This window comes from Protopterus annectens, chromosome 12.part0, assembly GCF_019279795.1.
Source record: "Protopterus annectens isolate FY-2018-M chromosome 12.part0, PAN1.0, whole genome shotgun sequence".
In the NCBI taxonomy this organism is placed as follows: Eukaryota; Metazoa; Chordata; order Ceratodontiformes; family Protopteridae; genus Protopterus; species Protopterus annectens.
The window spans coordinates 399,703,866-399,726,132 of NC_056746.1; positions in this window are offsets into that span (position 1 = coordinate 399,703,866).

Sequence of the window (22,267 nt, forward strand, 5' to 3'; positions counted from 1 at the left end):
TGATGGAGGAAAGGAAAGGCCCTTGTGAAGCATCTCAGTTAAGTATTGAAGTATCTGAGGTAAATTGGGCACAACTGTGCCCATCCCCTGAGTTTGGCTCCAGGAACAGAATCTTTTCCATTTCTCAGCATAGGATTTTCTAGTACTAGGCCTTCTTGCCTCCAGAATGACATCCATCATCTGCTTACTGAGGGATGATAATAGAGGGATCAGATAATTAGCCAGGCTGCCAGGTTCAGGGTTTGAAGCTGTGGGTGTGGAATCTTCCCCGCCTGCTGGGACAGCAGGGAAGGGGTCTGAAGTAGGTGACAAGGTGCTAGCAGTGACACACTGCGCAAGAGGGGGTACCAGTGTTGGAGTGGCCAGTCTAGTGCAATCAGTATTGTCCTTGGTTTGCCCCATTTCATCTTTAGTACTACCTTGGAGCGGAGAGGCAGAGGGGGAAAGGCACAAACTGATAAGTTTTTCCAGGTGAAGGCCAGGGCATCCACTTTATAAGCTTGTTTGTGGAGAATCCTTGTGCAAAATTTGTCCAATTGGTAGTTCTGGGGGGAGGCAAAGAGGTCTATCTATGGGTACCCCCATTTGTTTCTCAACATGTTGAATATCTTTGGTTCCGGTTTCCACTCGTGTGGGTCCATGAGATTTCTGCTTAGGTCATCTGCCAGTGTATTTAGCTTTCCTGGCAGGAATTGTGCCTGTAGGTGCACTTGGTAGCGCAAGGCTGTGTTCCACAGAGCCATGGCTAGTCTGCAGAGAGGATATGAGTGGGATCCTCCCTGCTTGTTTATGTACCACAACAGTGATGTTGTCCATCTTTACCAATAATTGTCCTGGAAGAATGTGGTCCTTGAAGGCTGTCAGCATTCTGTACAGCTAACATTTCTTTTTGATTGATATGCAGGTGCATTTGACTTGGGTTCCATTTGCCCTGAATGCACTTCCCTGCCAAGTGTGCCCCCCCATGCATAGTCTGATGAGTCTGTTCTTAGGGTTTGGATGGCAGGGGGTAGAATGAATGGCAGTCCCTTGTTGTGGTGGCAGGCCTATGCCCACCAGAGGAACTCTATCTGTAGACAAGGCATGATAGGAATCATTGATTCTAGATCCTGAGAATGTTGGCACCATAGGCTTTTTAGATACCATTGTAGTTTCCTCATATGCAAGTCTTGCATATGGAATTAATATAATGCAGGAGGCCATGAACCCCAGGGCTTGCAGTATTTTCCTTGCAGATAGCTGGGTCTTTGTGGCCAGTATTTTGAAGTAGGCTGTCAAATGAACTTGTTTCTATGGCGTGAGGTAGGCCATCTGGGAAGTTGTATTCAAGCTTGCTCCTAGGAATACAATTTGTTGGCAGGGTACAAGATGTGATTTATTTTCATTTATGGTGTACCCCAGAGAAGTTAGCAATTTCTTTACAAATGCCAGATGTTTTAATAGTATGTCCTGGTTTTCTGCCTGAATTAGACAATCATCCAGGTATGGGTATATTTGAATATTTCTTTGCCTGCAAAATGCAATGACTGGAGCTAGGCACTTTACCCTGGGCTCAGTAGATAAGCCAAAGGGCAGTGCAGAGAACTGATAGTGCATGTAGCCTGCTTTGAAGAGTAGGTATCTTCTGAAAGATTCCTTTATTGGGATGTGCAGGTAGGCTTCCTTTAAATCCAGTGTTGCCAACCAGGCATCTTTGCCTAGCATAGGAAGCAGCTGATGAAGAGTTAGCATCTTGAATTTTGGGATTACCAAAAATGTGTTTAGGATAGACAGGTCCATGATAGGATGCCAGGAATAGTCTTTTCTGGGTACCAGAAAAAATCTTGAGTGGAAACCTTACCCCCATTCTTCTTCTGGGACAAGTTGAATAGCCCTGATGCTTTAAAGAGAGAGAACTTGCTTTTGAGCCTCTGACCACTAATTTGGCCAACCGTCTGGGGTTGGTAAGGAGTAGAAGTGGAATCTGTATCCTTGGGAAACTATATTTAAAACCCATTTGTCCTGGTAATGAATTCCCAGTTTTTGACCTGCAGGGCAATCTTTCCCCCTAAAGGAACAGTCAGTTGTGCAGGGCTTGGAAGGTTTAAAGTTAAGTCATTGAGACCGTTTACCATAGGGGGGAGTCTTACTACTCCCTGCTTTGGAAGTGGGAGCTCCCCACTGCTTAGTCCTGTTGAGTACCTTGGGACTGAAGCCTGGGTGTTCTGCTGGTTCTGGGTTTGGACTAAGAAGGCCTGGAAGAGGCAGGAAAGGACCAATTCTTAGAAGGCCAATGCCTACTAAATCTGGGAGGCTGTACTTGCAGGAAATCTTAACAGTTTGCATAGGTTTAGCTTTTTCCTCCATCTTTTTAAGTACTGACATTGGTTTAGAGCAAGAAAAAGGTTCCCCAATTTGGGTACTTAGCTTAGTTGAAGACTTAGGATCTGAAACCCGAAAATGAAAATTTCAGGAGTCGGCCGACCGGCACTTGCGAACTGCTTCTGCTTCAGGCACCGCACAGCAAGAAAGACTGATGTAATGGCATCGGCTGCATGCTTTATATCCCCGACTACTTGACATCATGGAAGATGAGACAGCAACTGACGCAGGACCCAAGACTTTGATAATCAGGCCGACTGAGGGCTACTGCAAGGAGATAACCCAAATGTGATGACTGCAACAGTGAAACATGAAGATCAAATGGGTATTACTGTATTATTATTGTTATTATTAGCTACTGATGCAAAAGAAAATGATCAAAACAGTTTAAGAAATATTTTACCTGAAAAATATTTTATACAAGTCATACATTGTAAAAATAATGCACAAAAGTGAACTCTGTTAAAGGATGTCCCTATAACTACGACCATCTGCACTAGCAACATACATAAAGCTGGTAGAGAGGTTACAAAATCCCAGAAGAATAGGCCTCAAGACTAAAGCACAATTGCTGGGGTCCAACCCATTCCTTCAACATACAGTAGCTGCATCAACAAAAATACTTGCCACAAATAAAAATTATATACTTGCAATGATGACAAGGTATGTAATAGCAGGACTAAGGCTGGCAAGTGTTTTGAATGGTTGGCCAGTAAAAGTTCATCATGCTGCTAAACACCTTTCTGTGTTTCTATAATGCACTACAGGGCCAGAATCCTAAATCTTTAGTGTGAAGTGAGAAAGGTGTCTCAAGATTATAATAAAGACAAAAAGGAGAGGTTACATACCCACTACATTGCACCAAGGGAAAGGTATGTAGCTAATTTACAAAGAATGGACCTACATTACATAAAAATTTTGTAAATAATAAAAGGAATTTTATCCTCTAATGTACCCACCTACCTTTCCCTGTCTGTGATAGAACTGGTTTAACATCTCCCTCCTTCCACTTTCTCTAATTTTCAGATGTCTTTTTGCACATCACACCAAAGATTTGGGGAAGCTTGGCAACTGCTTTAGTGGAATGGAGCCTTTGATAATGTAGTCAGGGATCTCCTGCAGTTATAGCACAGTTGTATGCAGTCAGACAGCTATTTGGCTATAGCAAGCTTCCTTTCAGGAAAGGAAGGAACTCACTTTCTTTGGGGATAGCCTTTGTCCTAACAACGTGAAAATTATTCTGGAAAAACACATCTATACAATGGAGATTACAATATTCTAATTAAGGAGTGTGTTAAGAAAAAACACAGATGACTGCACTGATGAAGGTGAGTCACTGTGGTCCCTATGGTGCGGACAGTGATCTGCTATTTGTGAATTACTAAATGTGAAGGCTTGACAGAAAGTGTCCACACTTCTGCAATTCTGCTGGCAGATATAAATGCAATAAAACGGTTTTGCAAGACTGATATTTAAAATCATCTGAAACTGCTGGTTGAAACAGGGTTAAGGAAAGCTTCTCTAAAAGTAAAAATGCCATGGGTCACAAGACCTCAGGGTAAACTGCAGTTTTAGGAAGGTCTCACATAAAGCCAGTGCTACGGGTGACTATAATGCAACATGAAACCAGAAATAGCTATGAGATGGGTTTTAATGGAGAATTGGCTGAGCCCAGAATCCAGAAAATCAGAAAGAGTTTTGGAGACAGAAACTGAAAATTGGTCTGGGTCTTTAGCACAGCCCACACAAAGAAAATGGTAACTTATCCCTTAACACCTTTTCAGCATTTCATTTCTGAGATGAAGCGATAACATGGACAATAAGAGAGAGGAAGTAGATGGAAAGTACAGTTGCGTACACTTACCATAAATGTAGATGTTCGAGTGTATTCACTGTTGCAGTCATTACGTTTGGGTAATCCTGCTGGCAGGTTGCCCTCAGCTGGCCTGAATTCCAAAGTCTTGGGTCCTGCATCGGCTGCTGTCGCCCCTTCCTTGACGTCAGGTCGTCAGGGGTATAAAAGAAGCAGCCAACGCCATTTTCTTTCATTTTTCTTGCCCCAGATATCAGGTGCCCCCCAAAAGGGTTGCCAAAATTTAGATATGTATAATTACATGCACCAATATAAAATTTACCTTCATCTACAAGCAAATACACCACATAGGTTGTATAAACCAGAGAAGGAAAGATGGGTTCCATCAGAAAAAAGGGGGGATGGTGGGTGGGTAACCTGGACTGCAACAGTGTATACACTCGAACATCTACATTTATGGTAAGTGTACACAACTGTACTATGATCTTCGTGTTTCACTGTTGCAGTCATTACATTTGGGTAGAGTCCCAAAGCTAAGGTTGGGAGGCTGGAGCTAAACAGCATTAGGAGCAGAACTGCTGTGGCAAAGCCTGCCCTGGATTTACAGTAGAATGGCAGATGATAGTGCTTTGTAAAGGTGTGCACTGAACTCCAAGTAGCAGCCTCTAAAATGTCCTTGGTAGGTACTCCCCTGAGAAAGGCTGCTGAAGTGGCTGCAGCTCTGGTTGAATGTGGCCTAATGCCCCTTAGGTACTGGCTTGCCATGGTGTACATAGCAGAAACGAATGCAGTGGCCTATCCACTTTGAAATAGTCTGCTTTGAGATAGCCTTTCCTTGTGATCCTGCAGCATATGTCACTAGTAATTGCTCTGTCTTTCTGAAAACTTTGGTTCTGTCCAAGTAGAATCTAAGCTGTCTGTGTACGTCCAAAGAATGCAGAATTCTCTCCACCTTGTTCTGTGGATTTGGATAAAAGGTTGGCAGGTGAATAGTTTGGTTGAGAGCCACACTGGACACCACCTTAGGCATAAATGTTGGGTTTGTCCTCAGAGAAACCTTGTCTGGATAAAAAATGCTAAAAGGTTCCATAGCCATGAGTGTCTGTAGCTCTGAAACTCATCTTGCAGAAGTTATTGCTAGGAGCAGAGCTGTTTTCCAAGATAAAAACTTTATATCAGCAGTAGCAGCTGGCTCAAAAGGAGGCAGGGTGAGTTTTTCCAGGACATAGCTGAGGTCCCATGCAGGCATTGGTGATCTCCTTGGAGGTCTTAAATTTTTGGCTCTTCTATGTACTGCTTTAATAAAGGATGAGAAAAAATTGGTGTCTCTACATTGTAATGAGCTGAAATGGCAGAGGCATGAATTTTAATAGATGCAAACAATAGGCCTTTGTCCAGCATCTCAGTTAAGTATTGCAAAATCTGAAGAATATTTGGCACAGCTGTATCAGTTCCTTGTGCCTGGTTCCAAGCACAGAATCTCTTCCATTTTCCAGCATAAGATTTTCTAGTACTAGGCCTTCTGGCTTCCAAAATGACATCCATTACAGCTTTACTGAGAGGTGTGCTTTGTATGACTACATTATTCGCCATGCTGTCAGGTTTAAAGTTCTGAGTTGGCTGTGCAGGATTTTGACTGTTTTGCTGGGACAGTAGATGAGGTATTTGAGGTAAGGTCCAAGCTGGGCATTGAGACAAGCTCCTTAATATTGGATACCAGTACTGGCGGGGCCAGTCTGGGGCAATCAGTATCATCTTTGGCTTCTCCTGTCTGACCTTTAGGAGTACCTTGGGGAGGACAGGCAGAGGGGAAAATGCATATACTGATAGGTTTTTCCAGCTGAAAGATAGGGCATCCACTTTCCATGCTTGTCTGTGATAAATCCTTGTGCAGAATCTTTTTAGTTGGTAGTTGTGAGGGGAGGCAAATAGATCTATGTCTGGGCATCCCCATTTCCTTGTTATCATGCTGAAGACTTGTGGATCCAGGTGCCACTCATGGGGATCTGCTTAGTTTGTCTGCCAGAGTATTTTTCCTTCCTGGCAGGAATTGTGCCTGCAGATGTACTTGGTAAGTCAATGCTGTGTCCCACAAAGTCATGGCTAGTCTGCAAAGGGGTAAGAATGTGTGCCCCCTGCTTGTTTATATACCACATGACCATGGTGTTGTCTGTCTATGAGTAGTTGTCCTGGATGAAGTAGATTCTTGAAGGCTGTCAGGGCATTTTGAACTGCTAGCATCTCTTTTTGATTGATATGTAGATGCATTTGGTTTGAGGTCCATGTGCCCTGAATGCATCTTCCTGCCATGTGGGCCCCCCAGGCATAATCTGATGCATCCATTGTTAGTGTCTGCCTGGCTGGGGCTAATGTGAATGGCTGTCCCTTGTTTTGGTGACAAGCCTTTGACAACCATCAAAACTCCTGTTGCAGGCAGGAAATGAGAGTAATCATAGATTCCAGGCTGTGGCAATGTTGAGTCCAAACACTTTTTAGGTACCATTGAAGTTTCCTCATATGTAGTCTTGCATATGGAATTAGTAGTTTGCAGGATGCCATGAAGCCCAAAGCCTGCAGAATTTTTCTTGCAGATAACTGGGCCTTTGTTGCCAACATTTTGAAATAGGTAGTCAGTTGCCTTTGTTTGTCTGGCGTAAGATAAGCCATCTGGGCAGTTGTATTTAAGCTTGCACCCAGGAATATTATCTCTTGAGAGGGTACTAGTTTTGATTTCTTTTTGTTGACTGTGTACCCTAGGCATGTTAGAAGTCTTTTCACAAACGCCAGATGCTGTAGAAGAATGTCCTTGTTCTCTGCTTGAATTAGACAGTCGTCCAAGTAAGGATATATTTGTATTCCTCTTTGGAGAATACAATTACTGGTGCCAGGCACTTTGTAAAGACCCTGGGCGCAGTAGATAAGCCAAAAGGCAGTGTAGAGAATTGGTAATGCATTGAGCCAGCCTTGAATCTGAGGCATCTTCTGCATATTTGTCTGATTGGGACATGCAGGTATGCCTCTTTTAGGTCTAAAGTCACAAGCCAAACGTTCTTGCCCAGCATGGGCAGAAGCTGTTGCAAAGTCAACATCTTGAATTTTGGTATATCCAGGAATGTATTCAAAATAGATAGGCCCAGTATTGGCCTCCAGGCCTTGTCCTTTCTGGGTACCAAGAACAGTCTTTAGTAAAATCCTTGTCCCTGCTCTTGCTCTGGTACTTGCTGAATGGTCCCCATGTCCATGAGGGATGAGACTTGTTTTTGTGCTTCTGCCCATTGATTTTTGGCAGATCTGGCCAGCCGTTTGCCTTTGGCAGGGTATGGAAATGGAACTTGTATCCTTGTGACACGATATTTAGGACCCACTTGTCCTGGGTTATAATGTGCCAATTTTGAGAAAAAAAGTGCTAATTTTTCCCCTAAGTGTACTGCCAGGAGAGAAGTGCTTGGTGCAGGCAGGGGGAAGTCATTGGGACCATTTCCTGTATGGTTGTGATTCATCTCCTCCAACTTTGGAGGTAGAAGCCCCCCATTGCTTTGAGCGGTATGAACCTTGCGCCTGGGGTCTGCTTCTAGGGCGTCTGGATCTGCCTCTGAGGTCTGTCTGACACAGGAAAGAACCAATTCTTTGTTGGCCAGTGTCTACTAAACCTAGGTGGCTGTGCTTGTAAAAAAAAAAATCTTTGACCATTTGCATACATTTAGCTTTGTCCTCCATTTTCTTTAACACCTCTTCTGCCTTAACACCAAAGTATCATGCTGTAAAGGTGCATCTAATAATTTAACTTTAACATGATCAGGCAGATTTTGTTCCTTTAACCAAGCATGCCTCCTAATTACAGAACCTGTAACTGCAGCCCTGCAGGAGGCCTCAAGAATCAAAACCACATTACAAATATGCTTTCCAACTTGTTCAGCTGCATGCAATAAATCCTGCATTTCCTTGTTTTCTGCACATTCAGAGTTTAACAACATTTTCTGTTTAAGCAATGCCATGACATGTTGCTGATATTTGAGCATATGAAACTTGACAGTTTAAGGCCCTTACAGCCAAGGTAGCAGATGTGTAAACCTTTTTTCCCCATCTATCCATTGCCCTAGAATCTCTGTCAGAGGGGGTAGGGTTTTTTGCAGCTGAAGTCTTAACTCCTTTGGGACCCTGAGAAATAATTTCTGGGTCTGCAGCAGGGTTTTTAAAAAGGAATTTATGAGAGTCAGGAACCCTGTAATATCTGTCAGGCTTAACAGGAGCTGGAGGTAAGGAGTCAGGGGTAAGACTAGACTCCGAAAACACATCATCTACAATGTCTAACACACGTGGGATGGCTAAGTGGCTTGTGTTGAGGTAGTAAAAAGAAATCCCTGAGCCTCTTTTTAGATTGTGAAGAATCTTGGGTCTCCCAGTGGAAATGCTCCCTCATGGTATGTAAGGTTTACCCAAAGGAATAGTCCTCTGGAGGAGAAGCTGAAGGTATAGATTTCTTCAGCATCAGAATCCTCATGGGGGTGGGGGAGAGAATATTCCTGATCAGAAGAAATGGAAACCTGATCTGAAGATTCATAGTCAGTCTCTTGCCTAGGCCTCTTATCAGGAAGGGGATGGGAACCCCTGATCAAGGCAATCAAGTCTTCGGCCATTTTGAGCATCTGTTTTTTGAGTTTTGACCATGTGGCTCTTGAGTTTGTTTCTTTGCTTTGGAAGGTGCTTTATTCTTTGAAGCTGAAGTTGGTTTGATGTAAAGATGTTTAGGTCTGAATACACCCTCAGAAGCCGGTGCCTGCTCAGCGGCTCCGGACCCATCTGAAGGGATAATATCCGAGGCTCCAATACCTTGAGTTTCCAGCGGCATGGCCGACTCCACGTGGGAGTCAGTAGCGGCCTGCAACTCTAAAGTAGCAGGTTGTCAGGGGCTGCGAAAGCACCTCACTGATGACCGGCGAACTGGCAACTGGCTTAGGAGAAGCTACGTCGTCGGTTTTGGGCCTCGGTTGTCTATCTCTTTCCTTTTCTTTGCGTTTTTTGTGAACTCCGGTAGTCGGATGGCTATCAGACATTTCTGGATAATTAAACCAGTGTCCAAAATAGTTTAAAGCAAAATCATACTGGCGCTTAATAGTGCGTTGTTTAAATCTAGCACAAAACCGACAACCAGAAACGTTGTGATCAGGGCCTAGGCAAGGCCAGTAAGAATGAAAATCCTTATGAAGTATTTGCTTCCCACAAGAAATACAATTATTAACTTTTTCTGACATCGGTCTGGAGTAAGAAAAAAAGTTTCCCCAATGGGGTACTTAGCTTTATTGAAGACTTCAGATCTGAAACTTGAACATGAAAATCTCAGGAGTCGGCCGACTGGCACTTGTGAACTGCTTCTGCTTCTGGCACCGTGTGGCAAGAAAGACTAAAGAAAATGACGTTGGCTGCTTCTTTTATACCCCTGACGACCTGACGTCAGGGAAGGTGTGACAGCAGCCGACGCAGGACCCAAGACTTTGGAATTCAGGCCGGCTGAGGGCAACCTGCCAGCAGGATTACCCAAATGTAATGACTGCAACAGTGAAACACGAAGAACATCCATGCAGTCAGCCTGAGGGGATGAATGTCTGGATAAGACTTATCAGTTGGTGAGTAAACTGCATTCTGATAGCTCAATCTCTGAAGCTTCTTCAGCAGGTCTGGTAGGAGGAAACAAATCTGCAGAGACCAGTAAAGGGCTTAAAGAATGACCTATGCCACAGGGAAAAATATATGGCATCTGGCCCTGGCTGGGGATGCACATAGGTTGCAGCAAGTTTTGACCCACATAAACAGCTTCTCAATCACAGGACTGTAGGACCAGCCATGGTGAATAATGAAATAACTCAATTTATCCACTAAATAAGTAGCCTCCCCTAGAATGTGATGTGCTACTACAAAGCAGATGGCACAAATACCTCATTTGCATATACTCATGGGTTCCTGGCACCAACCTACTGACATACTGTCTGAGTGAATGGCAATTACACGATGAGGTGGAGAGTCCTCTAACCAGGACTGCTTACAGATAAGGATATGTATGTTTAAATCAGAGGACATTAGGAGACTTATCAGGTTGTTTTTAAAGCCTCCCAACTCTGTGCCAGACATCCAGGTGACTGAAGCCACAGTGAGAATACCTAAAAGGAGCTCATTTATTACAAAGACTGGTGCTGTCCATCCACCACTGAAGCTTCTGTCTGTAGTATTTGAATATTTTGATTGTGTATGACAAGTATTGAATTTTTGACACAACTAGAATTAGTGTACCCACTGCAGCAGCCTCATGTGTAGTCTGGCATGGGATACCACTGGAAAGGATACCGCCAACAGCCCTGGAGTTACCTGGCATAGGAAGGCTGAAACCTTGTCAGAATTTACCATCATGACGAATCTGGTGTGAAGTGACTGTAAAAAAATTAACAGACAGACATGTCCAACAATTAATGTTGCCCAAACTGTATTTGATGAATATGAGCAACCTAGATGAGGTCAGCTGTGACTTTGCAAGGTTCACTGTAATCCTTCCAGTGCAAAACATTTCAACTATGGATTCTCTGGAAACAGTTAAGGCCCAAAATGAAGCAGCTGCTTGTAGCCAGTCATTGAGGTATGGGAAATCACAGCAACATGCAGCCTTAAACGAAATGCTCTCATAGACATGCAGTTAGTGGACATCCTGGGGATTTAAGTAAGACTGAATGGAAGCATCTAGAGCTAATAATGTATTTTACCTGAAAGTGTGAATAGCTCCTTGATGTAAACATAGGTATCCTTGATGTACAGCAAACACAAGTTTCCCTTATACATAAATGGAAGGACTGAATGCACCTTAACATATGTTTTCTAAGGGATAGTGGTGTTTAGGGTCTAAAACTTGCACTGGCCTATATCTCCCCCCCAGCTTGGGTACCAACAGCAGCATAAACTTAACTCCTATCCCTTTCTGGTTTGGCAGGATCTCTTTGACAGTTCCTTCCACAGGGTGGCTTGGCATCTCACTTCTTTCATACATTTCTGATGGGGTGGGACTTTGGGCAAGGGAAATGATGGTGGGACAACCATGCTTGGAATAGGATTTTGTATTCTTTTGAGTATTACTGTCATTATACACCCATTAGTTGTGCTGTGTTTCCATGCACAGAGTTGGAGGGACACATGACTCCCCAGCTATCATTAGAAAGGGGACTGTTGGTCAAGGACCCGTGATTGAAGATATCCACCCTAGGTGGACCACAGCCTCCTGTGGATTAAAGAGAACCCTTGCTTCTGGGTTTGTGACATCACTGGAAGTCATCTGTTTGTTGCTGTATTTTCTGTACAACCTAAACAGTTGGCATTGGCTCTTGGCATCTAAAAAAATGCATAGAGGTGGCTGAAATTTCATGCCCAGAGCTGGGGGCTTGCCCTAAACTTTCCATATATCAATGTGCTCTTTACTCTGTGAATGAAACAGTAGGCAGCACTCATCCAGCAACTCCTCAATGGTAGGACACATCTCATCACTAAGCTATGCCTCAAATCCATCTTATGTGCAAAAAATGTATCTCCTCCAAAGCAAAACTGGCGAGCATAACTGTGCCTAGCCTGTCCATTTTTCTGGATTCCTTATCTGGGCTGTGGTAAACTGGTGCCTTTTTAAGGGCTGCTGCAAACACCAGAATATCAGGCTTCAGAGTCTCAGACCAAATGCCCCACTCTCTTTGCCAAAGAATGAAGTTACATTTTTTACAAACTAACATTTTGTTAAGGTTTAATCTAAGGATGTCATGTCCTGAAGCAACTTGGTTATACTCAACCAAAGGAGATACCATCAAAGATGACTGATGAACAGACCTGCAGGCTTTCACAATCCTCCTATGCAGATCCCAAACTGGGGCAGCTTCACTCTTGAGGAGCCTGAAATGGAGGATGCCCTTACTACCAGGATAGTGGGCCATCTTCCACTGCCACAAGAGTTTTAAATACTTCCTAAATCTATAGTCATGTGGAGGAGGGGGTTAGCAGAGGTGGCATTTTTCTCCTCACCTGCAGTGGGACACACTGCAGAAGTAGACATGTTTAGTCTACCTTGGCCTTCTGGATATTTACTTGGGGGGGGGGCAAACAAAATGAAGAGATCCTCTCTGCTTAAGACATCCTGGTGGAAAGCACCAAAAGGGTTGCAGTATATCCGACTTGCTAGTGAGCAACATGTTGGAAGGCTAAAGGCTAAGGGGTAGTGCCAGTTTGGGAACTGGAACATATTCAAGTTCAGGCAGTGCCAGTAGTGCAAAACTGCTGTTTGGCTTGAGTTCAACACTGAAAGCTGTCTTGATAGTGAAAGACTGACTTAAGAAACACATGGCCAAAGAGGCTAGACCCAACATCAGTGTTTAGAGCAGTGGCAGCAACAGGACTGATGTCTACGGGATTCCTGACGGTGGGAGCATCTGCACTGATATTGTCCCAGATATCATGACTGACACCCCTGGGACTAACCCAATTTCTAGAGTCTTTACATAATTCCTAGCCATCTTCAGGTCTTTCTAAACAGTGAATGAGTGGTCTGAAGCCCGATGACAGCATGACATCTCCAGGTAACTGAATTTAAGTGAGGAAGAGGAAAAAAACATAGGAGGCAGAGATGGGATAACAGAGAGAACAGGACTATCTGCAGAAAAACTCCTCTACCCTTTGCATGCAGCAAGGGTTAGACAAGTAGTCAGCAGACAGAGGGGTTGGAGGATGTGAGTATGCATTGCAACACTGATGTACTTGAACATCTACAATTGTGGTAAGTGGGACACAATTGTACTATGTTCTTCATAGTCAATGCTGGAGTACTGATTCTTGGCAGAACTCCCAAAGCTAAAAGTTTGGTGGATTTTGTAGGATGGCGGCACTAGCAAAATCTAATCTAGCCTGGAGACATCACCTGTGTTATAGTGTTTTGTAAAGGTGTGCACTGAGTTCCATATGGCTGCCTCTAAAATGGAATTGGTGGGGACTTCTTTCAGGAAAGCAGTGGTAGCCATCCCATATCTGGCAGAGTGGTCGTTAATATGCCCAGGCAAATCCTTTCCATTGTGTGAGTAACAGAATATAATGCAGTTAGCTATCCATTTAGAGGTGGTTTGTCTGGAGACAGGATTGCCCTCCTCAACTTCCGCAAAAGCTTCCAGCAATTCCTTTATTCTGTTAGGGGTTTCTGTTCTGTATAGACAGTATCTAACCTGCCTGTGCACATCCAAGGAGTGGAGGACTTGCTCTGCCCTGTTCTGTGGATTTGGGTGCAAGGTTGGTAAGAGTACAGCCTGGTTTAAGGTAAGTTCTGATACTACCTTAGGCATAAAGGATTGGACTGTTCTGAGGGTGAAGACAGTGAAAGGCTTGTTACACATGAGGGGCTTGTAGTTCAGAAACTCTCCTAGCTGATGTAACAGCTACAAGAAAATTGGTCTTCCAGGTGAGCATCTTTGGAGAGGCAGTGGCAGCAAGTTCAAAGAAGACAAGTTTATAACACACAATTTCAGATCCCATACCAGAATAGGATTCTTGAATGATCTCAAGTGAATAATCCCTTTTAAAAAGGTTTCATGTGGGCGTGCAAGAAGTGTGGAAAACTGTACAGGTAAGCTGATATAGCAGATACATGTACCTTAATGCTGGAACAGGAAAGTCCTTGTCTAAACAGGCCTGACTGTTACTACAAGACTGAGTTGTTGTTTACCCGAGAAGAATTAGTGTTACTGCTGACACACCAGGCAGAAAATCTTTTCTATTTTACCAGGTATAATTTCCTAGTACTGGGTTTTCTTGCTTCCCTTGGAATGGAAAGTATGTCCTTAGGACAGGATGTAGTCCTTGGTGTCAAACCTAAACCTGCAGATAGTTAATCTGAGGGTGGCTAGGTAGGGATGGAAGATAAATTCCCAACTTGGCTGAAGAGATCTACTTCCTGTGAAAGGGTGTGTAATCTCCCTCACCGAGTGTCAGGAGGAGGGAGAACTAGAGTCATCTCAGCCGAAAAAAAGAGCCCACTGGGATCATGAAGGGTCTGCCTGCCCTGATTTTTGTCAGTACCCTGTGGATCAGGGGTAAGGCAGGAAAGGGATACGGGAACCAGTTTGTCCATGTGAAGGAGAATGCACCTATTTTCCAAGCTCCTGTCTCTTGTGTTCTGGAACAGAACTTTTATAGTTATTTGTTGGGGTGAGTGACAAGCAGGTCTATTGAGGGGATCCTCCACTGTATAGTTAGATCTCTCTAACCTGCAACAATTTGTTGGGATTTAGAAGGTCCCTGGTTACAGAATCTGCCAAGGTACTCTTCTTGCCTGGAATATATGAGGCTATGAGGGTCAGCCCTATTTCTTGTATCCAAATTTTCCTGGAAGGGTTGCACAAAGGGTAAGACAAAGTTTCCCCTTGTTTATTTAAGTACCACATCACTGTGGTGTCGTCTGTCCATATTCGCAGGGTCCCTGGGCTTAAGTTTTGTTGAAAAGCTTTTATGGTCAGGTAGACTGCTAGTAACTCCTCCTGATTTATATGCAACTTCCTATGGGGTCTCAAAGCATGTATGAACTGACTGTGGTGATGATCTTGTCTGCTTATGTTAAACTGAAATTTTCCCCTGGGTTCCTCTGTATGTTGTTCTTCCACCATAGGAATTCCTTTATTAGTCATGGGATAAGAGGCAGTAAGGTTTCCAGGAATTGAGAATGCTGTTCACAAACATCTTTCAGGAACCATTGCAGTTTCCTAATGTATAACCTTGCTAATGGAATCATGAGAATGCAAGATACCATGTACCCCAGTGTCCTCAGGAATTCTCTTACAATGATGAGCTGCTTTGGAAGCAGACCAGTCAGACAGCTTGTCAAGAAAATCTTGTCATGGGAAGGAATGCTTTATGTTGCACCGAATCTATGAGAGTTTCCAGAAAGAGGATTCTTGTTTGAGGAACAGTTTAGGATCGTTGAGAATTCAAGTTGAGACCTACCTTCTGAAAGTAGTCTATGGTGATCTGTAAGGCATGTAGGGTCTCTGATGTGGATCTTCAGTGAATGAGACAGAAGCTTGCAGGAGAGGGTGGAAAGGAGTAGAACACAGCCACAGTTGCTCTCTGTGCAGAGTGGGCTTCTGTGCGACTGTTCTGGTTGCCATCTCCTAGACTGTCTTGGTTCTTTTGCCATGAGGAGGCCTCCCCTTGTCTTGTCTAGTTGGAAAAGACAAAGTTTAGAAGGGTAATTTCAACTATACCTTGGGTCAAAGACAGGTCAAATTTTTTTACAGTTTTAATTTGCTTTCCTTTTTATCCAGTTTCTCAAAACTCTGTTTAGCAGGTGGATCAAAAAGAAATTCTTTGTTTAATGGAGCATTGAGTAGTTCAGCCTTTACCTCATCCAACAGGGGCTGGATCCTGAGCCATGCATGTCTGCAAGAAGCATCTAAGGCATCATGGCTACATTTTAGAGAGCATCAACAGACTTCTAATGCTTCTCTGGCTATATCCTGGATTTCCTTTCCTTAAATAAGGTTATATCAGCAAGAGTCTACCTTAGAATTTTGTCCTGAAGAGATTCAAGGCACTTTAGCATATGGAACTGACAATTCAAAGCTCTCACTGCAGGGTGGCAGAGGTACAAGCTTTCATTCAAAATCTAATAATTTCCCTGTCATTGGGCATGCAATATCTTGTTGGTCTCCTAGGTACACTTGTTGTGGATTTAGTGGGGACTACAGAAGGGCCAGTATTACAGTTTTCGTAGAGGTGCTTGTGAGATTTGTTCAATCTGTAAAACATGCCTGGCTTAACAGGAGCAGGAGGTGGAGAATCGGGGTGTAAAGCACTGTCTCCAAAGACATCTTCCAATAGTTTCATAGGAGATTATTAGGATAATGGCTTAATATCCCTTATGTGCCTAGCCAATATAATCTGATTTTGCCCAATATATGGCCCAAAGGGCAAGAGGATGACAGGGATCTCTGCCGGTGCCTTGAGTATAAGATTGTCCAGTCCATTAGGGACATAGGCATTATCCCTGGTGTGAATTTGTGATTCACATCCATTGATCCAAACTGCACTTGACGAAGGCCAGGGAAGGGCTCTGTTTAATGTGAACAGGAAGCCTGTTCCAAAGAACAGGCAATCTCTGAGACACGTCTATCTGTCCAGCATGTTTTGTTTGAGTTGCTGATTAAGTTTAGATCCCTAGATCATGTGGTCCCTCAAGCTGTCTGACTTGTGGATATGCAGCAGCTCCAAGTAGGCTGGATTTCTAAGTACCTTGTAGGTTAGGCATAGGTCACCCACTAATAGTCAGAGACAGAGTAAAGGGATAGGGCTTTTAGTCCATCTGCATATAGGGCATGTTGTTTACACCCTGTATATTTTTTGTGAGAACAGCATGCACAGGAGGAATAGCCACTGGTCTGGGTGAAGGCAAGCTTAGCAGTTCCCTGTAGTGACTCTGGGCCTGAAAGAACTACCTACTTTCCCAACTGAAATGCTTCTTCATTCTATGCAGAGTATTTCTGACAGAAAGGTCCTGGAGCAGGGGGAAGAGATGGCGTTATCTGAGTGTGGGTAAATTTAAGGTGGGTGGCCAGAGTAAGACAATTCCTCCTCATTCTCAGAGCTAGATGAATCATCCTCTTCCTGAAAAGTTACTTCTCTGCTTCTTCCAGATGGGAAGGCCTCAAAGGTGGAAGAATGAGAGGACTCTAGATTTCACGAAGGCCATAAACTCCTGTGCTATATTAAGAAGGTCTTGAACTTCAGTCTGAAAATAAGTGGTTGGAGGAGGTGACAAAGAAAAGAAGTGGTTTGTTTTGCTCTGAGTGTAGGTTTTAAGGGTGTGACCAGAGGATGCAGTCATCTGACTACAACTTCAGTTGTAGCATTGGTAGTAGAGGAAGACAGGGAGTCTCCCTCAAAATCCATGGCACAAATGTCAGAAGCGGAGGCCAGCAGAGCCACCTAAACCCAACTGATGTGTGTGCAGTGGTATTATTCATAGATAGGTGAGAAACCATGGCAGCCTCCCAAGGTGTCATGCCAGAGGGTAGGGGCCTAGGAGTTGATGGACCAGTGGACTGCAAAGGCACCTAACTTGGGTGGTCTGTCAACTTAAGACCTATAGTTAAAGCTTTTCCAATGCTGTCAGGACCCTTGGACATTTTATCTTTCTGTTTTTTTTTTTTTTTGGACTGATGCTAGCTGATGTGGACTGCAATGCTACTGAGGAAGCCAAAGATTAGGTCTCCATACCGGCAAGTAGTACCTCAGCCCTACATGTTAGAGTTTTTTCATGGAATACAGTAAAGACAGATGTCATGCTGATGCCCCAAGAAAGTACAGTTGTGTACACTTGCCATAAATGTAGATGTTCGAGTGTATTAACTATTGCAATAATCACATTTGGGTTATCCCTGCCAGGGTAGCCCTTGGCCTGCCCGAATACCAGAGGCTTAGTATTTCTGTGTCGGTTGCTGTCGCTTCAGGATTGACATCAGGTCATCAGTAGTATAAAGTAAGGCAGCCGATGCCATTACATCAGTTTTTCTTGCCTTGTCAGGAGCCCCCAAGTGGGAGCCAGATTATGGTGGAAGAACCCCACCAGTAGAAAGTAAATACCAAAAAGTTCCTTGTAAGGAGAGAGAGAGAGAGAGAGAGAGAGAGAAAGAAAAGGGGGATGGAGGGAGGGAAACCAGGATTGCAACAGTGAATACACTCGAACATCTACATTTAGGGTGAGTGTACACAACTGTACTATGTTCTTCGTGTTTCACTGTTGCAGTCATCACATTTGGGTTGATTCACAAAGCTGAGGAAAAGGGTGGAGGCAGTCAAGGAGTCTAGGGGCTGGCTAGGATGCCCTACAAGACTGCAGTGGCAAAGCCTGCCCTGGATTTGGAGAAGATAGGCAGGTGGTAGTGCTTGGTGAAAGTGTGAATAAATATCCAGGTGGCAGCCTCCAGGTTTTCCTGCTGCTCTGGTACAGTGAGTCTTGACCCCCTTAGAGGGAGGTTTTCCATGTTGCTTGTAACAGAAACGGATGCAGTGTGCTATCCATTTGGAATTTGTTTGTTTGGAGATGGCTTTGCCCTCTGCACCTGCAGCAAAGCTAACCAGTAATTGATCAGATTTTCTGAAAGATTTAGTCCTGTCTAGATAGAATCTGAGCTGTCTATGCACACCTAGAGTGTGCAGGATCCTTTCCCCCTTGTTTTGTGGGTTTGGGAAAAATGGTGGACAAATGAATGGATTGGTTGAGAGCCACACTGGACACCACTTTGGGCATGAAAGATGGGTTAGATCTGAGGGAAACCCTGTCAGCATGGAAGATGATGAAGGGCTCCACAGACATGAGTGCTTGTAGCTCAGAGACTCTTCTGGCTGAAGTGATGGCCAGAAGAAAAGCTGTCTTCCAGGAGAGAATTTTTAACTCTGCTGAAGATGCTGGTGAGTTTTTCCAACACAAAGTTAAGGTCGAAGCTGGAGCAGGTGCTCTTCTGGGTGGCCTCATGTTGCTAGCCCCTCTTAGGAATTGTTTGATCAGAGGGTGTGAAAAAAAGAGGATGCTCAGTGTGGAAATGAGCAGAGATAGCAGAGGAATGAATTTTAATAGAGGAAAAAGAGAGACCACTGTGTAGCAGGTCAGCTAGGTAATCCAGGATGAGAGGTAGGGAGGGCTGTGCCATATCGGCTCCCTTAGCCTGAATCCAGGTGCAGAACCTTTTCCATTTGTCAGCATAAGACTTTCTAGTGTTAAGGCGTCTGGCCTCGCATATAACACCTAGAACCTATTTACTGAGGTTGGCAGATTAATCAGTAGTCAGGAAATGCATCAGGCTGCCAAATTGAGGGTCTGCAATTGGGGATGCATGAATTCTCCTTCCCTCTGGGACAGGAGGGTTGAGGTCTGAGAGAGATGCTATGGTGGCAGTGGGGACAGGCTGCACAGCAGTGGGTCCCAGTGCTGGCAAGCCCAGGCTGGAGCAATAAGAATTGTCCTTGGTTTTTCCTTCCTTATTTTGAGCAGTACCCTGAAGATGAGAGGTAGTGGTGGAAATGCACAGACAGATAGATTGATCCAGGGGAAGGATAGGGCATCCACTTTCCAAGCCATGCAGTGATGCTCCCTGGTACAGAATGTGATGAGCTGATGGTTGGTGTGTGAGGCAAAGAGGTCAACCTTCGGGGTTGCCCCATTCCTGAGTTATCAGGGTGAAGGTTCTTTTGTCTAGCTGCCACTTGTGTGGGTCCAGAAGATTTCTGCTTAATTGGTCTGCCAGAGAGTTTAGAGAACCTGGCAGGAATTGTGCGCACATGTGAAGTTGCATGGCAGAGGCTGTGTGCCAAAGGGTCAAGGCCAGCCTGCATAGAGGGTAGGAGTGAGTCCCTCCCTGCTTGTTGATATACCAGATCACAGTGGTGTTGTCTGTTTTGATCAGGAGAGCCCCTGGAGAGAGAAGGGGCCTGAAAACTGTCAGTGTGTGCTGGACAGCTAACATCTCTTTTTGGTTGATGTGCAGATGGATTTGCTGTGGGCTCCATTGGCCCTGAATGCACCTGCCATCCAAGTGTGCACCCCATGCATAGTCTGATGCATATGTGGTGAGGGTCTGGGTGGCAGGGGTGGTGAGAAACATAGTCCCCTGTTGTGAGAGCATGCTGCTGCCCAGCAAAGAAAATCTTTCCTTAGGCAAGGTGTTGTTATAAGAGTTTCCAGATCTTGAAAGTGTTGACACCAAATGCATTTTAGGTAGCATTGAAGTTTCCTCATATGCAGTCTGGCATATGGAATGAGTAGAATGCAAGATGCCATGAACCCCAGAGCTTGCAGGATTTTCCTTGCAGATAAGTGGGGTCTGATGGCTAGTTGAGAGAAGTAGGCTGTCAAGTAAGTTTGCCTTTCTAGTGTAAGGAATGCCATCTGGGATGCTGTGTCCAGGCTTGCTCCCAGGAATATAATCCTTTGGATGGGTACTAGTTTGGATTTATTTTCATTGATAGTGTACCCTAGGGAGGTCAGTAGGAAAGGCCAGGTGCTTGAGCAGCTTTTCCTGACTGTCTGCCGGAATAAGGCAGTCATCTAGGTAAGGGTAAATTTGGATATTTCTTTGTCTGCAAAAGGCAATGGCAGGAGCCAGACAGTTTTGAGTAAACTCTGGGATCAGTAGATAAGCCAAAGGGAAGTGCAGAGATCCTACCCTGAAACACAGATATTTCCTGCATGATTCCCTGATAGGAATGTGGGGGTAGGCCTCTTTTAGGTCTAGGGTGGCTAGCCAAGCATTCTTGGAGAGCATGGGTAGCAGCTGCTGGAGGGTGAGCATTTTGAATTTTGGTATCACCAAGATGATGTTTAGAATGGATAGATCAAGGATGGGGTGCCAGGTCCCCCCTTTTCTGGGTACAAGGAAAAGTCTGGAGTAGAAACCTTGGCCTATCTGCTCTGCAGGAATGTGCTCCATTGCCTTTGTAGAGAGCAGGGAAAGGACTTGCTTTTTCGCCTCTGCCCACTGGTTTGGAGGTAGATCTGAGAACCCATGTGGGTTTGGAAGAGTGTGGAAAGAAAATATGTATCCCTGGAACACTATGCTGAGGACCCAGTGGTCGTTGGTAATGGTGGCCCAGGTGCTTGCATGAAAGGAGAATTTTCCTCCTAGAGGTAAATGTAGTTGGGCAGAGGGAGGGGGTGGAGAGTCATTGTGAGTTCTTACCATAAGGGGGTGGCTTAGAACTCCCTGATTTTGAAGGGGAGGAATTCCACTGCTTTGACCTCTGCATTCACTGTGGCTGCTGTCTGGGGGGTCTGTTTCTCCAGGGTCTTGGCTGAACTGATCTGATGGGAGCAGGAAAGGACCAGTGTTTGGAGGGGCAATGCCTGCTGAACATGGGTGGCTGGACCTATAGGAAATCCTTAACTGTCTGCATAGATTTAGATTTTTCTTCCATCTTTTTTAAAACCTCTTCTGCCTTAGTGCCAAATAAGTTGTCTTTGTGCAAGGGTGCATCCAATAATTTAGATTTAACTTGGTCTGGCAAGGGCTGTTCCTTAAGCCATGCATGTCTTCTAAGGACAGAGCCGGTGACTGCTGCCCTGCAAGAAGCTTCTAGGGTGTCAAAACCACAGTGTAAGGTGTGTTTAGTCATTTGACTTGCAGAATGCATCAACTGTTGTAACTCTTTAGATTCTGCACAAGCAGGAAAGGAAGACACTTTTTGTTTGAGGGGTTCCATGGTGTGCTGTTGAAATTTTAGCATACGGAACTGGTAATTTAGTGCCCTGACAGCAAGAGTAGCGGAGGTTTATACTTTTTACCCAAACTGTCTAGTGCTCGGGAATCCCTAGCTGAGGGGGCGGGATTCTTAGCAGAGGTTGCCTTAATTCCTTTAGGCCCTTGAGAAATTACCCCAGGGTCAGCAGTAGGATTTTTGAAAAGAAATTTGTGAGAGTCAGGGACTCTAATACCGGTCAGGTTTTCTGGGTGCAGGAGGGAGGGTGTCAGGAGTCAAACTGGATTCTAGGAAAACATCGTCCACAGCATCCAGGACTGGGAGAATGGGCAGAGGTCTGTGCTGTGGAAGATCTAAGAATTCTCTCCGAGTCTCTTTTTAGACTGAGGGTAGTCCTGACATTCCCATTGGAAAATGTTACCTTAAGGTATGAAGGGTTTCAACAAAGGAAAAGTTCTCAGGTGGGGAGAGGCTGAAGGAATGGAATCCTCTGCATCAGAATCTCCATAAGCAGACAGGGGTTGCATGTCTTCATATTCAGATGCATCAGAGTCATCAGACTCCTGTTCAGACAAAACTACTGGGGACAGATCTCTTTTTCTTTTGGAAGGGGTAGCTTGGCTTTCCCTGATCAGCATGATAAGGTCTTCTGCCATTTTAAGCATTTGAGACTGGGGTAAGGAACCAGGTGCCTGAGATAGGGTCGTCAGTTTTTTGGGTGTGGTTCATACCCTGGGCTTTAGATACTCGGTAGTTTTTAAAAGAACGGTAGATGCTAAAGTCATCGGTTTGTGTTGAGAATCCGTAGTGTGAAGTACTTCCTCAGAAGCCGGTGCCTGCTCAGCA